This window comes from Schistocerca serialis, chromosome 9 (genome assembly GCF_023864345.2).
Source record: "Schistocerca serialis cubense isolate TAMUIC-IGC-003099 chromosome 9, iqSchSeri2.2, whole genome shotgun sequence".
NCBI lineage: Eukaryota > Metazoa > Arthropoda > Insecta > Orthoptera > Acrididae > Schistocerca > Schistocerca serialis.
In genome coordinates, this window is record NC_064646.1 from 28203830 (window position 1) to 28220688 (window position 16859).

At 44.5% G+C, this 16859-nt stretch overlaps 1 non-coding gene across 1 annotated transcript; it reads left to right on the forward strand.

The window, feature by feature from the left end:
- Positions 1-1461: 1461 nt before the first annotated feature.
- Trnat-ugu (transfer RNA threonine (anticodon UGU)) lies at positions 1462-1535 on the forward strand. The gene has a single exon. It is a non-coding gene; the product is annotated as a tRNA-Thr (tRNA).
- Positions 1536-16859: the final 15324 nt, after the last annotated feature.

Here is a 16859-nt window from a genome sequence, read left to right on the forward strand (position 1 = left end):
TATGAAACAAAAAAGTAGTAAAGACAAGAGACAAGCAAGATAGTCACATTTCTTCAGTCCTTAGGTCCCAGAATTTTTTCTCTCTAATCCTGCTACAGCTTTGAAAGGAGTGCTTTCCTTTCTGCGGAAGACTGTATTACCGCAAAGTTCGTCAAACATTTTGCTACACGAAAACTCAAAATGTTGTCTAATACTAAAAACGCTGTTAATACGAATAGTACCAAGACTCGTGTGGCTTCTCGATTTGATTACGTCTATTTTGTCACTGTCTGCTACATGAAACGAAATAGGACTTTCTAGTATTGAAACAGTTGTAATATATGCCAAAGAAGCGGCACTTTTTTGGGGACAAATGGTCGTTTCCGTCTATCTCATTTACGTAAATAAAACGACAGAATATAATTCACGAAGAATCACTATCAAAACGCTACTACGCCTACTACAAGCAAAAAGTTTTATGTTAGGAAATACTTTTACATTTCGTTCATATGCTCCAGTTTCTCAAGCATGAGATCGAAAAGTAGTAGTAGTAGTACGAAATATTTATATAAATTCGCAATCGTCATATTCTTCCATATAATTTGCTAGATATCCCCGTTTCTTCTCCCTCCTCGTTCTAATAAAAAATCCTGTCATCATTAACTCTTTAACTACTCCTGGCATTGTCTAAAGGTACTCTCCGATTAGCTTCACTGACGCTTGCAGAATCACTGGTTTAGCTATACCGGTTACGCGTTATTACGTGCTCCTACAAAGCATTTTCCGCGCTATTGCGAGAACAGAATTAAGCGGCTGCCAAACGGGGGCTGTACAACTGGTCCTTAGTAGTGTAGCGATCTGGCAAAATTTTTCTCTCAAAATTTCATTTTCTTGCATACGCCGAGAAGACGATATGTAATCTCTTTTACCTATTATTCCTGTTAGTCGTTTATTTCCACTCTGGTAGTCTGAATCTATGGATGTCGCTAATAATTATAGCAGCGCTTATCATTTACACACTCAATCACATAAACAAACAGCAATTGCCATTCGCCCGCTCGGGTTCATTCGGCTCAGTTCATATATCCCCGTCCCCATTCGTCTGCGCGAAAGCTTTTTTTTATTTCTAAATGCGACAGGGATTCCCCTCGCAGAGACATCACGTACACTATGCATGCAGTCAGAAATCAACTTACGATTCGATCAGATATCAATTTAGAATAAGTATATGTTCTTTCGAGAACAGTTACTGTCTTCATATATATATAGTTAAAGGCTACCCAGCCATTGACCTTCGTCTGTGAGAATGCGCATAGGTTGGCCAAACTCTTACGGGAATCGCCAAAGCGTGCGCGAGTAATGAGTGGATGAGCAAATGTCTATAAGGTACATTAGATATTTAGAATTGTGGACAGTTGGGAATGTGAGTCTCACGGGAAGCGTGCAAGGGATAAGTCCCTGCAGTGACGCTATTCATCTGTGTCCTCGGTGGCTCAGATGGATAGAGCGTCTGCCATGTAAGCAGGAGATCCTGGGTTCGAGTCCCGGTCGGGGCACACACTTTCAGCTGTCCACGTCGAGGTATACCAACACCTGTCGGCAGCTGAGGGTTCCAGTTAGTCATCATTTAACTTAGAATAGGTTCAAAAATGTTCAATAACCAACAGGGATCCGTTACAATATCAAACGAACAGTCGATAGAGCAACGTGGGCTGGATGCTAGGCGCTTTGTGAAACAAGGGATTTTTCTTCAAGAATATGAATTTGGCGCTTCCTGAAATTGCCGCACGGGGCAGATACTCCGGTTTCCCTCCTCTAGATATGGGCCTGCGTCCATGTTAACTAAGCGAACGGCTAATATAATCCGTTGGAAGCTCAAAAGGCAATTCAAATACGCATACAGTACGGAAGGCCATTCCTGCATGCGACACATTCACTTCACCAAAGTTCGCTCACAATGTGAGTTATGTGAGCTAAGGGGATTCCTGCTGCTCCAGTGACAAACTTACGAATGTCAAGTGAATTGGGCTTTGGACATTCACAACTCAACGGTAACTTGACCGTACCTCTACAATAAATCGTGGCCAAAAATCCAAATACACGTGCAGTATGCAGCTACAAACTTTGACCAGCGAAGTAAAAAAAGCTTTCTTCGAGAGAAACAGCCACCGAGAGTTCCCCTATGCAACCACTCGTCATGACGGCTCGAGGCAAGCTGATCACAGCTGTGGAGGCGGACCGTGGTGACGTAGGATCTAAGGAAATACGTTTCATCTCTGTAGTGTAGATCTCCCTGGTTACAGGATTTAAGTAAATTCCCTTTACAGACCTTGAAGCAAGACTTTGAACAAGTGCTCGTATCTCTGAAGATATCCACGTTAGAGCCCTTATATACTGGACAATCCTTCTGTTGATTCGGTGTACATCTACATCTACATCTACATTTATACTCCGCAAGCCACCCAACGGTGTGTGGCGGAGGGCACTTTACGTGCCACTGTCATTACCTCCCTTTCCTGTTCCAGTCGCGTATGGTTTGCGGGAAGAACGACTGTCTGAAAGTCTCCGTGCGCGCTCTAATCTCTCTAACTTTACATTCGTGATCTCCTCGGGAGGTATAAGTAGGGGGAAGCAATATATTCGATTCCTCATCCAGAAACGCACCCTCTCGAAACCTGGCGAGCAATCTACACCGCGATGCAGAGCGCCTCTCTTGCAGAGTCTGCCACTTGAGTTTATTAAACATCTCCGTAACGCTATCACGGTACCAAATAACCTTGTGACCAAACGCGCCGCTCTTCTTTGGATCTTCTCTATCTCCTCCGTCAAACCGATCTGGTACGGATCCCATACTGATGAGCAATACTCAAGTATAGGTCGAACGAGTGTTTTGTATGCCACCTCCTTTGTTGATGGACTACATTTTCTAAGCACTCTCCCAATGAATCTCAACCTGGTACCCGCCTTACCAACAATTAATTTTATATGATCATTCCACTTCAAATCGTTCCGCACGCATACTCCCAGATATTTTACAGAAGTAACTGCTACCAATGTCTGTTCCGCTATCATATAATCATACAATAAAGGATCCTTCTTTCTATGTATTCGCAATACATTACATTTGTCTATGTTAAGGGACAGTTGCCACTCCCTGCACCAAGTGCCTATCCGCTGCAGATCTTCCTGCATTTCGCTACAATTTTCTAATGCTGCAACTTCTCTGTATACTACAGCATCATCCGCGAAAAGCCGCATGGAACTTCCGACACTAACTACTAGGTCATTTATATATATTGTGAAAAGCAATGGTCCCATAACACTCCCCTGTGGCACGCCAGAGGCTACTTTAACGTCTGTAGACGTCTCTCCATTGATAACAACATGCTGTGTTCTGTTTGAATAAAGCGAGTTGGGTTTCACACGATCGCTGTTTCCGGAATCCATGTTGATTCCTACATAGTAGATTCTGGGTTTCCAAAAACGACATGATACTCGAGCAAAAAACATGTTCTAAAATTCTACAACAAATCGACGTCAGAGATATAGGTCTATAGTTTTGTGCATCTGCTCGACGACCCTTCTTGAAGAATGGGACTACCTGTGCTCTTTTCCAATCATTTGGAACCCTCCGTTCCTCTAGAGACTTGCGGTACACGGCTGTTAGAAGGGGGGCAAGTTCTTTCGCGTACTCTGTGTAGAATCGAATTGGTATCCCGTCAGGTCCAGTGGACCTTCCTCTATTGAGTGATTCCAGTTGCTTTTCTATTCCTTGGACACTTATTTCGATGTCAGCCATTTTTTCGTTTGTGCGAGGATTAAGGAACCTTTCCTCGGAGTCTGTCAAGGGAGTTCATTACACCCCGTACAACGACAGACTTTGGCATGAGTGACCCACTTGGACGAGCTTATACCGAGAGAGGTGATTCCAGCCGTCTTGACTTTAAAATTTAGAAAAGTTTTCAGATTTTTTCAACAATGTTCAACGCCAACATTAGCAATGGCTATTTCATTGCACTTATCAATTCACAAACTTAACTTCCCTTATTAAAAGTAAAAGAAGTTCGTAATATAGCGCGTACAGCAATGCCAGATGCTTTTAATAATTTACACAACGAAATTCTGTCTCTAAATCTGGCAGAAAACACAAAGAGATTCTGGTCATACATAAAGCACACCAGTGGCAAGACGCAATCAGTACCTTCACTGCGCGATAACAACCGTGAAGTCACTGATGACAGTGCCACTAAAGCAGAGTTATTAAACACGGTTTTCCGAAACTCCTTCACCAAAGAAGACGGAGTAAATATTCCTGAATTCCAATCAAGAACAACTGCCAAGATAAACATAGAAGTACATATCTTCGGTGTAACAAAGCAGCTTAAATCACTTAATAAAGGCAAGGCCTCCGGTCCAGATTGTATACCAGTCAGGTTCCTCTCAGAGTATGCTGATGAAATAGCTCCATATTTAGCAATTATATACAACCACTCGCTCACAGAAAGATCCGTACCTAAAGACTGAAAAATTGCTCAATTCACACCTATACCCAAAAAGGGAAGTAGCAGTAATCCGCTGAATTACATGCCTGTATCACTAACGTCGATTTCCAGTAGACTTTTGGAACACATACTGTAATCCAACATTATGAAGTACCTCGAAGGAGACGATTTATTGACACATAATTAGCACGGATTCAGAAAATAACGTTCTTGCGAGACACAGCTAGTTCTTTACACTCATGAAGGAATAAGTGCTGTCGACAGGGGATGTAACATTGATTCCATATTTATAGATTTCTAGAAGGCTTTCGACACCGTTTCTCACAAGCGTCTTATAACCAAACTGCGTGCCTATGGAATATCACCTCAGTTGTGCCACTGGATTCGTGATTTCATGTCAGAAAGGTCACAGTTCGTACTAATAGACGGAAAGTCATCGAGTAAAACAAAAGTAATATCCGGCGTTCCCCAAGGAAGTGTTATAGGCCCTCTAGTGTTCCTGATCTATATTAACGACATAGGAGACAATCTGAGTAGCCGTCTTAGATTGTTTGCAGATGATGCTGTCATATACCGTCTTGTAAAGTCATCAGATGACCAAAACGACTTGAAAAATGATTTAGATAAGATATCTGTATGGTGCGAAAAGTGGCAATTGACCTTGAATAAAGGAAAGTGTGAAGTTATTCACATGAGTACTAAAAGAAATTAGCTAAATTTCGATTACGCTATAAGTCACATAAATCTGAAGGCTTTAAATTCAGCTAAATGCTTATGAAGTGGACTGACAAGGCAGCCAGTCCACAGTGACGGGTAGCCGATAGAAAGGCACGCGTACACACTCACGCCGACGGGCGTCAATTCTGGAACAGGATAACTATTGAATGGTAGCAAGAAAATTACGTAGCTGCTTTATACTTAACTTTATTATTTGATGACTACAGCATTCTTCTTGAGACATTTATACTATAACTCTCAAAGTAGGTAAGGCTAATGGCGCCTTGCTAGGTCGTAGCCATGGACTTAGCAGAAGGCTATTCTAACTGGCTCTCGGCAAATGAGAGGAAGGCTTCGTCCGTATGGTCGCTAGCAATCTCCTCGTACAACTGGGGCGAGTGCTATATCGTCTCTCGAGACCTGCCTTGTGGTGGCGCTAGGTCTACGATCACACAGTGGCGACACGCGGGTCCGACATGTACTAAATGGACCGCGGCCGATTTAAGCTACCACCTAGCAAGTGTGGTGTCTGGCGGTGACACCACATTCCTCCCCCGCAAATCGGCGAACGGTCGTGAGATAAGGCTTCCGCCCGTCGTGGGGAGGACCCCATGTTGACGTATGCGACGAGGTGGGGAGCCTAACAACAGGCGAGGCTGTGCCACCCGCACCCGGCCATTCGGTCCGAGGGGAGCTAGGAAACGCCTGAAAAGCTAGTCCAGGGTGCACGTCAACATGCGGTGTATGCGCCCGTAAAGAAACATGAGGGGCCGAAGTGTCTAACTCCATTGCGTCGGGGTAGCCGACGCGCGATGACGTCATGTGGTCCGGAGCGGTCGGGAGTTCCATGGCGGAGGACAGCTGGTCACGGGAAGCGATCGGCGGCGCGTGACCCTGGGAGGCGCTTGGCGGCTGCAGCGAAGCGTCTAATGCGGGCGGCGCCGGCGGGAGAACAGGCAACGGCGGCGGCGGCGGCGGCGGCGGCTGCGGCGGCGCGTCGCCATGGGGCAAATGGGAAGGCATCGTCGGTAACACCTGGGGATGAGGCGAGCCAGTAGATGGGTCCCCAGGGCGCTGACCGGACGGCACCGTTGCTGAAAGCAGACGGGGAGCGGCAGAACCCGTGCGACGACAGAGGCGCAGCTGATTGAGATGCCGACGCACCTCACCAGAGGCCCCCAAAACCAAATACATCGCGCGGCCGAGGCAGCGAAGAATGCGCCCTGCGAGCCAACGCCGTGAACCGCGATAGTTGCGATAAAATACAACGTCGCCTGGAGCAAAAGCAGGAGTCTGCCGCTGCACAGGAACCTGATGCGGCGGATGCAGCAAAGACATCAAGGTGCGATGAGGACGACCGTGGAGCAACTCAGCCGGCGAGCGACCATCTCGGGGCTGAGAGCGATACGAAGACAAAAAGAGCAACAATGCGTCCTCCCGAGGATGCGACTCTTTCAATTTCAACATCTGTGACTTGAAAGTCCGGACCAATCGTTCAGCGGCACCGTTGGACTGAGGCGAAAACGGCGCGGATGTCAGATGTTGAATACCATTGGCCTGGCAGAATGACTGAAATTCTGCGGACATGAATTGTGGGCCAGTGTCGGAAACAATAGTCTGCGGAAGACCTTCAATGCAAAAGATAGCAGACAACGCTTGGATGGTGGCGGAGGACGTCGTGGAAGACATCCGGACAACAAAAGGAAAATTACTGAAGGCATCGACCAGAACCAACCATCGAGCATTCCAGAATGGACCAGCAAAATCAATGTGCAAGCGTTGCCAAGGGGAAGTGGCTTTTGGCCATGCAAAGACTTTCCGCGGCGGTGCGGATTGTTGTTCGGCACACGCCATGCAAGAAGAACACATATTCGTAATCGCAGCATCGATTCCGAACCAAGTACAGTGCTGACGTATGCGAGGGCAGTTGACCGGGCCGCGCAGCTCGAGAGCGCCCGGCGGGCCGGTTAATGTTACACGCAGCTGGCGAAGTTTCAAAAGATTCCTGAGCACAGTCAAGTGTGTCCTGTCTATCCAATATGTCTATCACTTGTTGAAGGGAGGGATTAACTAGTTTCAAAATTTGCTCCCGTATGCGAACATCAGAAACGTTCTGTGCAATTGCATCACGCACCATTGTATCTGAATAAGAAAGACCACAGTCACATTCAAAGGCACAGTCCCTAGTAAGTCCTTGCAATGTTGCTACCCACTCCCTATTAGTTTGACCGGCCGTACGTTTTGTACGAAAAAACGTATACCGTTTGGCAACCACATTAACTGTTTCTTTGAAATAGGCATCTAAAGCAGACAAAATTTCCTCGTAGGACAGAGTTGCTACGTCGCGTCGGGGAAACAATTTCACTATCACACGGTATGTGGACACACCGACACAAGAAAGCAAAAACAGCTGCCGCTCATTACCTTGAATTCTGTAGGCAGCGAGGTGGAAGGCAAACTGGCGGGACCACTCTTGCCAGGTCTCTTGGTTCGGGTCGTAGTGCCTAAAAGGCGGTGCAACGGCAGGTTGTGGCTGCGGTAGCGGTGAAGCGGCGGCGGCCGCATCGGTGTGCAGCGCACGTTGACCCTGGACGAGCTGTCCAAGGGCATCCAATAACGCCTGCGTCTGCTGATTCTGCAAGCGATAAAATTCGGACAGTACATCTGGCGAAGCCATGACACAAATAAATTAGGGCAAAGCAAAACACAAGATCCTTTGTAGACTCGTCGCCAATGAAGTGGACTGACAAGGCAGCCAGTCCACAGTGACGGGTAGCCGATAGAAAGGCACGCGTACACACTCACGCCGACGGGCGTCAATTCTGGAACAGGATAACTATTGAATGGTAGCAAGAAAAGTACGTAGCTGCTTTATACTTAACTTTATTATTTGATGACTACAGCATTCTTCTTGAGACATTTATACTATAACTCTCAAAGTAGGTAAGGCTAATGGCGCCTTGCTAGGTCGTAGCCATGGACTTAGCAGAAGGCTATTCTAACTGGCTCTCGGCAAATGAGAGGAAGGCTTCGTCCGTATGGTCGCTATCAATCTCCTCGTACAACTGGGGCGAGTGCTATATCGTCTCTCGAGACCTGCCTTGTGGTGGCGCTAGGTCTGCGATCACACAGTGGCGACACGCGGGTCCGACATGTACTAAATGGACCGCGGCCGATTTAAGCTACCACCTAGCAAGTGTGGTGTCTGGTGGTGACACCACAGCTTAGTGATTATAATTACAAATAACTTAAGTTGGAACGATCACATAGATAATATTGTGTGTAGAGCAAACCAAAGACTGCGATTAATTGGCAGAGCACTTAGAAGGTGCAACAGGTCTACTAAAGAGACTGCTTACACCACGCTTGTCCGCCATATTCTGGAGTATTGCTGTGCGGTGTGGGATCCGCATCAGGTGGGACTGACGGATGACATCGAAAAAGTACAAAGAAGAGCAGCTCGTTTTGTATTATCGCGAAATAGGGGAGATAGTGTCACAGACATGAGACTCGAATTGGAGTGGCAATCATCAAAACAAAGGCGTTTTTCGTTTCGACGGGATCTTCTCATGAAATTTCAATCACCAGATTTCGCCTCCGATTGCGAAAACATTCTGTTCTCACCCACATACATAGGCAGAAATGACCATCACGATAAAATAAGAGAAATCAGGGCTCGCAGAGAATAATTTAAGTGGTCGTTTTCCCCGCGTGCCGTTAGAGAGTGGAACAGTAGAGAGAGAGCTTGAAGGTGGTTCATTGATCCCTCTGCCAGGCAGTTTGTGAATAGCAGAGTAATCAGGTGGCTGTAGATGTAGAAAGCGCTCCACCGAAAAAGCTACAGTTCGGTCAAGCAAATTCAGTTGATACAATTGTTGAGGGTGTTACCAATACAATTTTACGTGCCCCTCTGTCTGCTATCGTTGGCCGAAACCTCGCTGTTTTCACATACTGAACCGTCCACAAAATAAAACTGACGTCACTTTTAGGCGTTTCACCATGGATATAAACAGTTCATGGAATTGACATTGCTACCTTCCACTTTCGCTCATCTGCATAGCAACGTGGTAGAACTGTCACCATAAATCAGTCACCTTCAATTGTAGCTGAACCCTAGAGAAAATTCTGAATGTAAATACTTATAATATACTGGTGCAAGGTGATTTTCCCACAGGTAACCTGCATCGATTAAAAAATTATCCAACATGCAAAACGTAGGTTCTTCTCTCATATTATACACTATCTGCTCAAAAGAACCAAACACAACTTTTTAATGTGGAACTGTCCCGCGAGAATAAAAGGAGGCAAGGAATATTGTGTTGTCCGTGGAGAAGCAGTAACAGCGGAATCGGTGGTTCGGTAGAGTTCAAGGACTTCAAATATAAACTAATCACTGGGTATCATCTGAGTAACAAATCCATCAGGAACATGTCAGCCTCTCTCAACCACCTCATTTCGATCGTCGGTGACGTGACTGTGAGGTGCAAATAGCTAAACTAAGACCATGCAGGCCTTAAGTATATACCGACTGGAAATATCGAACACTGCAGACGGTGGTATTAAAATTCACATGAAAACATGTCAAGGAATCCCTTGTGAATTCCAAAGGGCTGCTACCAGTCCAGCTAGCACAATGTCTTTGCGTAGGGAATTAAAAAGAATGGAGTAGACTGTGTAACAACGACTCTGTACTATTGTACATATAAGTAATTCTTTTCATCTGATCTTACGATAAACTTGTGTAATTGATGTTCTGATTTCATTTCCTTTTGTTTCATGCCATTATGTTAAGAAAACTGTAAATAAGTTTCAATGTGAATATTAATGTCTATGTCAAATTTCAAGTAATATTGTAATAGAATTGAAATGTAACAGATGTTGAAACTGTTGTAAGATGTTTAAAATTGTAACTGTGCGTCTGGTCCACACGTAGGCAACGTGTTAGGATGTGTAGAATGCAAAACCTCGGGTGAATACCCGGTCCGGTAAAAGGTGGATGGCAGGCGAGCGCGGGAAAATGCACGCGGGCACTGCACGGCACAACGGGCTCAGTAGTAGTTGGAGTTTGGCACTGGTTTAAGCAACACCTTCTGGAGCGAGGAAGCTCTCCTGGAAGACATAGCTTCACCGAGCCTCGGGTATGCCGTTCCAACGCCCACACAGCATGGCAAAATTCCATAGGCACTAAATGGAAAAGTATTGCGACTCTAAGAAGAATTAAAGTACCGATACGTCAAGAGCCATAGCTGTGGTTGTATGTGTGCTCTGTGCCTCGCCATCTTGCCGCCCGCCAACCGTCGCATCGACACTAACAAGTTGAAACTTTTAGTACTGTATTCGTGTGGATCAGAGAGTGAACTGTGTTTGTTTGGTGCAATAATAACCTAAATTTTGCCAGAACTTTTCAGTCATTTAATCATCCGCACAACTAACCTAGACAGGGTTCTTTCCAAACATTGTGCAATCCGAGTGTCCCGAAATGAAAATTAAAAATTGTGTTAATAATAATTATTTGCAGAACTAGCTATATTAGAATGGTGTTTAAAGAAATGTATTGTTAATGAACCAGTAAATGAATAGCGAAGGTCTAACGACGTTGAAAGATAACTTCAGTGTTGGTATAGTAATGAAGTTTATTATTCTTGAATGAATAGTAAATTCAGTAATCATTTTTTTAAATAGAGCGATCATAACAGTTTCAGGGTGCCCCCTTCATTAATTTGAATTCTGAAGTGTTCTAAATTGGTTTGACCAGCAAAAGTTAAAGTCAAAATTTATCAGTGTTTTATCTTTATCAAAATTGACATTTTGTGTGTGGTATGAAAGTATAATTTGTAGGGTAACCTATGCCCGATTTTAATCGGATTAATAGATAGTATAAAGTTTTGTAGTAAACATTATAGTGTAGTGTTATGTATTCATATCAGTACAGAATGTGAAACTATCAGTTCAATAGATTTTCTGGTTCTAAAATTCTAATATATTATGCAGTGTTACAACTTGTTGTTTTGCATAAATATATACCAACTTGTACAGGGAAGAAACTCCGTTAGTGCCTAATTAGGCTGGCGACCATATTATTGTCACATTGGTAGCATCTTCTGGTTTGCTTTTGGTCCATCCTGACGTGTGATTGCGTTTCGAACTTACTTGACGGATCATTGTTACTACAGAGTGGATGTAAGTCTGATTTGCCACCATTCAGGTACACGCGGTCGATATCTATGCGAAAATCCTTTCTCATAAGGTGAATCCCGTCCACTTACCATAGCACAGGCTTTAACGAGTACTCTGTCAGGGATTACAACTGGACGACGAGCTCCCCATGAGCCACACATTTCTGACGCTGAAACGTGTGATGTGGAGTGATGAATCACGCTGTACCCTGTGGCAATTCGATGGAAGGGATCGGGTTTGATTAATCCGTGGAGAACGTTAACTGGCATCATGTGCAACGCCAACAATGTAGTACAGATGTGGTGTCAGGGTATGGGAGTCTTTTTCGTGCTTCATGTGTGGTGCCCTTACTACGCCTAAATACGGAAGCACAGGAATGCACTTCATGGCACTGCGTACTGCATACAGTCGAGGGAAGTTTCGTAGACGATGATTCTTCGTATCAGCATAACAACGTGCCCTGTCAATTCAGCATCTGTGAGGCAATAGTTTATGGACAATAACATTTCTGAAATGACTGGTCTGCCCACAGTCTCGGAATGAACTAAAACTTTTGGATGGTTTAATATGTCGACTTCGCTCCTGACATCATTTACCGCCCCTCACTTCAAGTCATGGGAAAGAATAGGCTGTTATTCTACAGAGATAATCAGACACCTCGTTAAAATTATCCCTCTACAGAACTCAAGCCGTACTAAGTCGACTAACGGGTGCCTGAATGCTTTGATCAAATATTTTTCCACGGGTCACGAATAAATTTAACCTGCCAGGTGCCCATACCGAACCGACCACTACTGAAGTAATTATACTTGCAAAATCCACAAATGTGTACAAAAATAGCGTAAATAATGGATCAGATGTACGCATGTAAGTGACAATTCTTCCCATTCTACATTCGTCAATAACATGGGGAGAAACGTTAATACATGACCAGTATAAGTGCTAAGTCACGGAAGCTGTACTGAGAAGTTGAGTGCAGAAGTTGCTATGTATGTAGAATTTGTAACTTTGTAAGTGTTCAGGATTTTCGCTTCAAAGAAATTTTGCACCTACAACACACATCTTGAAAGACAGTTTTGAACGTCATTTACAAACATATTCCACAATATGCACTACTGGGACGTTCTGTAACAAAATGGTGAATAGTTTGTCTGCCTGCTCCACAGTAGCATTTTGGAGATGGAGTCGTACCCCATCTACACTCCTGGAAATTGAAATAAGAACACCGTGAATTCATTGTCCCAGGAAGGGGAAACTTTATTGACACATTCCTGGGGTCAGATACATCACATGATCACACTGACAGAACCACAGGCACATAGACACAGGCAACAGAGCATGCACAATGTCGGCACTAGTACAGTGTATATCCACCTTTCGCAGCAATGCAGGCTGCTATTCTCCCATGGAGACGATCGTAGAGATGCTGGATGTAGTCCTGTGGAACGGCTTGCCACGCCATTTCCACCTGGCGCCTCAGTTGGACCAGCGTTCGTGCTGGACGTGCAGACCGCGTGAGACGACGCTTCATCCAGTCCCAAACATGCTCAATGGGGAACAGATCCGGAGATCTTGCTGGCCAGGGTAGTTGACCTACACCTTCTAGAGCACGTTGGGTGGCACGGGATACATGCGGACGTGCATTGTCCTGTTGGAACAGCAAGTTCCCTTGCCGGTCTAGGAATGGTAGAGCGATGGGTTCGATGACGGTTTGGATGTACCGTGCACTATTCAGTGTCCCCTCGACGATCACCAGTGGTGTACGGCCAGTGTAGGAGATCGCTCCCCACACCATGATGCCGGGTGTTGGCCCTGTGTGCCTCGGTCGTATGCAGTCCTGATTGTGGCGCTCACCTGCACGGTGCCAAACACGCATACGACCATCATGGGCACCAAGGCAGAAGCGACTCTCATCGCTGAAGACGACACGTCTCCATTCGTCCCTCCATTCACGCCTGTCGCGACACCACTGGAGGCGGGCTGCACGATGTTGGGGCGTGAGCGGAAGACAGCCTAACGGTGTGCGGACCGTAGCCCAGCTTCATGGAGACGGTTGCGAATAGTCCTCGCCGATACCCCAGGAGCAACAGTGTCCCTAATTTGCTGGGAAGTGGCGGTGCGGTCCCCTACGGCACTGCGTAGGATCCTACGGTCTTGGCGTGCATCCGTGCGTCGCTGCGGTCCGGTCCCAGGTCGACGGGCACGTGCACCTTCCGCCGACCACTGGCGACAACATCGATGTACTGTGGAGACCTCACGCCCCACGTGTTGAGCAATTCGGCGGTACGTCCACCCGGCCTCCCGCATGCCCACTATACACCCTCACTCAAAGTCCGTCAACTGCACATACGGTTCACGTCCACGCTGTCGCGGCATGCTACCAGTGTTAAAGACTGCGATGGAGCTCCGTATGCCACGGCAAACTGGCCGACACTGACGGCGGCGGTGCACAAATGCTGCGCAGCTAGCGCCATTCGACGGCAAACACCGCGGTTCCTGGTGTGTCCGCTGTGCCGTGCGTGTGATCATTGCTTGTACAGCCCTCTCGCAGTGTCCGGAGCAAGTATGGTGGGTCTGACACACCGTTGTCAATGTGTTCTTTTTTCCATTTCCAGGAGTGTATAAAGAAAGCTCGCGGTTCTGTCATGATTAGTGCGTATTCTACTAATCTTTGTCCATATTATGCGCGACTGGTCGAAGGCAGAGGGTATCTTTCTTATGCAGGGTGATACTCAAGCCTCTTCCCGGGCTCATTCCCATGTTGTACAACACAAAGACGATTGATGAGGGCGGTGGCAATGACTTTTATGAAGGCAGTCTCACCAGTAGAGAGTAATTATTTCAGAATTCTCCTTTATTGATCATAGGGCACAAGAGTTTCTTTCCTTTCTAAATATTGTGTGTGCTTTACATTGCAATATAATATCTAAATAAGGAGACCGTTTAACGGGATTTTTGTTAGAAAGTGTATAGTGCCTCTCGGTGAGTATGGCGGCACAAATGTTTTGTAGAAGCCAGTTCTTTTTCTAAAAATCATAAGAAGTGTGGAAAACAGTGAATATGATTACAAAAGAAAACGGAAACAAACCAAAGATGCACAACAGGAAGAAAAACATTGAAACGTCCCCTTAGAAAAATTATACAGGACTGTGCTTAACCTGACACACAATATTTTTAGCGCAACGCAATCTGACTTTCAAAAAATCCCTACGAAAGAATGGCCCTGACTAACATTAACCTATGCGTTTCACAAATCGCTTACCTCTCAAAATTCTTGGTTACTCGAACTACTGCAATACAGCAGGCGCCACTACTGCCAGCTAAATAAAAGATTCAAACTACGGAAGGCACTAACTACTGATAGGCATAGTTACCAAATGAAAGATGTTAATAGAGAACAAACAATGTATTTACCTTAATAGTCATAATATATATAGCAGTTCATGACAAATTACAAAACTCCGCCATCCCTCTCCCCACATCCACCACTGCTGGCGGCTCACCTCCAACTGCGCAACGCTACGCGCTGTTCACATCCAGCTGCCCAACACTACAATGGCACACAACAATGCAAACTAGCCACAGACTGCACACAGCACAGCCAGTGATTTTCATACAGAGAGCGCTACGTGGCGGCGGCGTTACCAATTTAAGAACCTAAACAGCCTACTTACATAGCCCCCATGCTCCCCACAAAAAATTTTACAAATTGTTTTGGGCACTGGGCAATACATATTTGTTAAAATTTTTCATAATCGTAATTACAATAACAAAGAAATCAAATGCACACACTTATTGATACAATGTTGGTCAAAAGCTAAAATTTTCTCACAGTCCATAAAGATAGTCCTGATCATTCATCATAATAGAAATTACAGTTTTTTTTCACAAAGTCTCATTAGTAAAAGAAATTGCACACAGAAGTAGTGGATTTCCATGCAGTCTTGAAGTAGTAGTGTTGTCCTTCCAACGGAAAGACAGTGCTGACTCTTGACATGCTGACAGGTAATGGGCCACAACAGAGCAAACCCACAGCAGAGTCATTCGAAGTTTTGAAGAATATTGGTAGGTATGTCATCACAGAGCAGACCCACTGTAGTCCTGGTAGAGATTACGGTACTGGTGGGCCACCAGAGGTGCAGACCCACTGCAGTCCTTGTAGAAATAATGGTATTGGTGGGTCATCAAAGGTGCAGAACCACTGCAGTCCTTGTAGAAATTGGTGGGCCATCAAAGATGCAGACCCACTGTAGTCCTGGTAGAGATGGCCAGCAGCCATCTGTTGTGACTGTGCAGGTGCACAATCACCATTGAAGAGTCTTGCGGATTATATAGCAAGTCCATAACCACCACTTGTGCACTCACAAAGATTTTGGAATTGTCCTTAGAACCAGCAATGCTGTTATCCAGTCCCTTGCTGAATTATTAACACATGTGCAAACACTATCAGCCCCTACTTCTCACATATTGTCCTTATACTATGACCAACAGAAACGTGTGCAGTGAAATGTAACTTACAAGTTACTTAATTTGATGAACTGGTGTCAATTACAATTTTATAAATTTACAACATGAAAATACAATTGCAAAGGTACAAAATACATCATTAAAGAACATAATAGTACAGATAACATTTGTAGTAATATGGGCTTTACAAAAGAATATAAATAAACGTGTACATCAGTGTTACAAGAATTATGACATAAGTACATACATAAAAGATCAGAATAAATTTTGAAACATCAACTTCACACATGAGCATTAAAAAAAAACAGAATAAATAATGTCTAAGGATATTTACAAGGTACATAACATATTATTAATGCCAATTATATTTGAGGATAACAGTATTCCTCATCATAGTGAATGTAGCTTAGTATTAGAAAAATTCTACAACATAGCTCTCATCAGCTAAACACATAAAGACAGGAAGTACACAAATACCCAAGGGTACTCAAACACATAGCATAATAATACAAAAGGAAAGGACATGCTTTGTTTTACTGCAGTATTTTGCAAACAAAACTTTCTTTACTTCTTGGAGATCTCCCTTCATTCATCATTATTCCCAAAAAGACCTATCTATACCTGCTTTCTGTATTCTATTCATATTTCTTTCAAAATAATTATTTCTCAGTGCACAATACTCATTTTTGCCAAATCTGTTTCTTATATCTTCTCAATGCGTTTCTTCCAATTCATCGCAACTCATTCTCTTATAGGCTACACCCTCTTAAGCTAGCTTAAATCTACTGAGCTCAGATGCTAAACTAAGGGACGAGGCAATGCAGCAGCACAAAACAATTAACACAAACAGCAATGATAAAAAATACAAAAGGCAAAGCAAGCAGCATAAATTACAACTAATATAAGGCAATGAGCAGCAAACAAGAAAAATAAATCAGTAGTAAACTGGCTTAGCAGAGTAACACAAATTAAAATTCAGTAGCACTATGCCTGGCAAACAGCAGAAGCAAAAGCAAT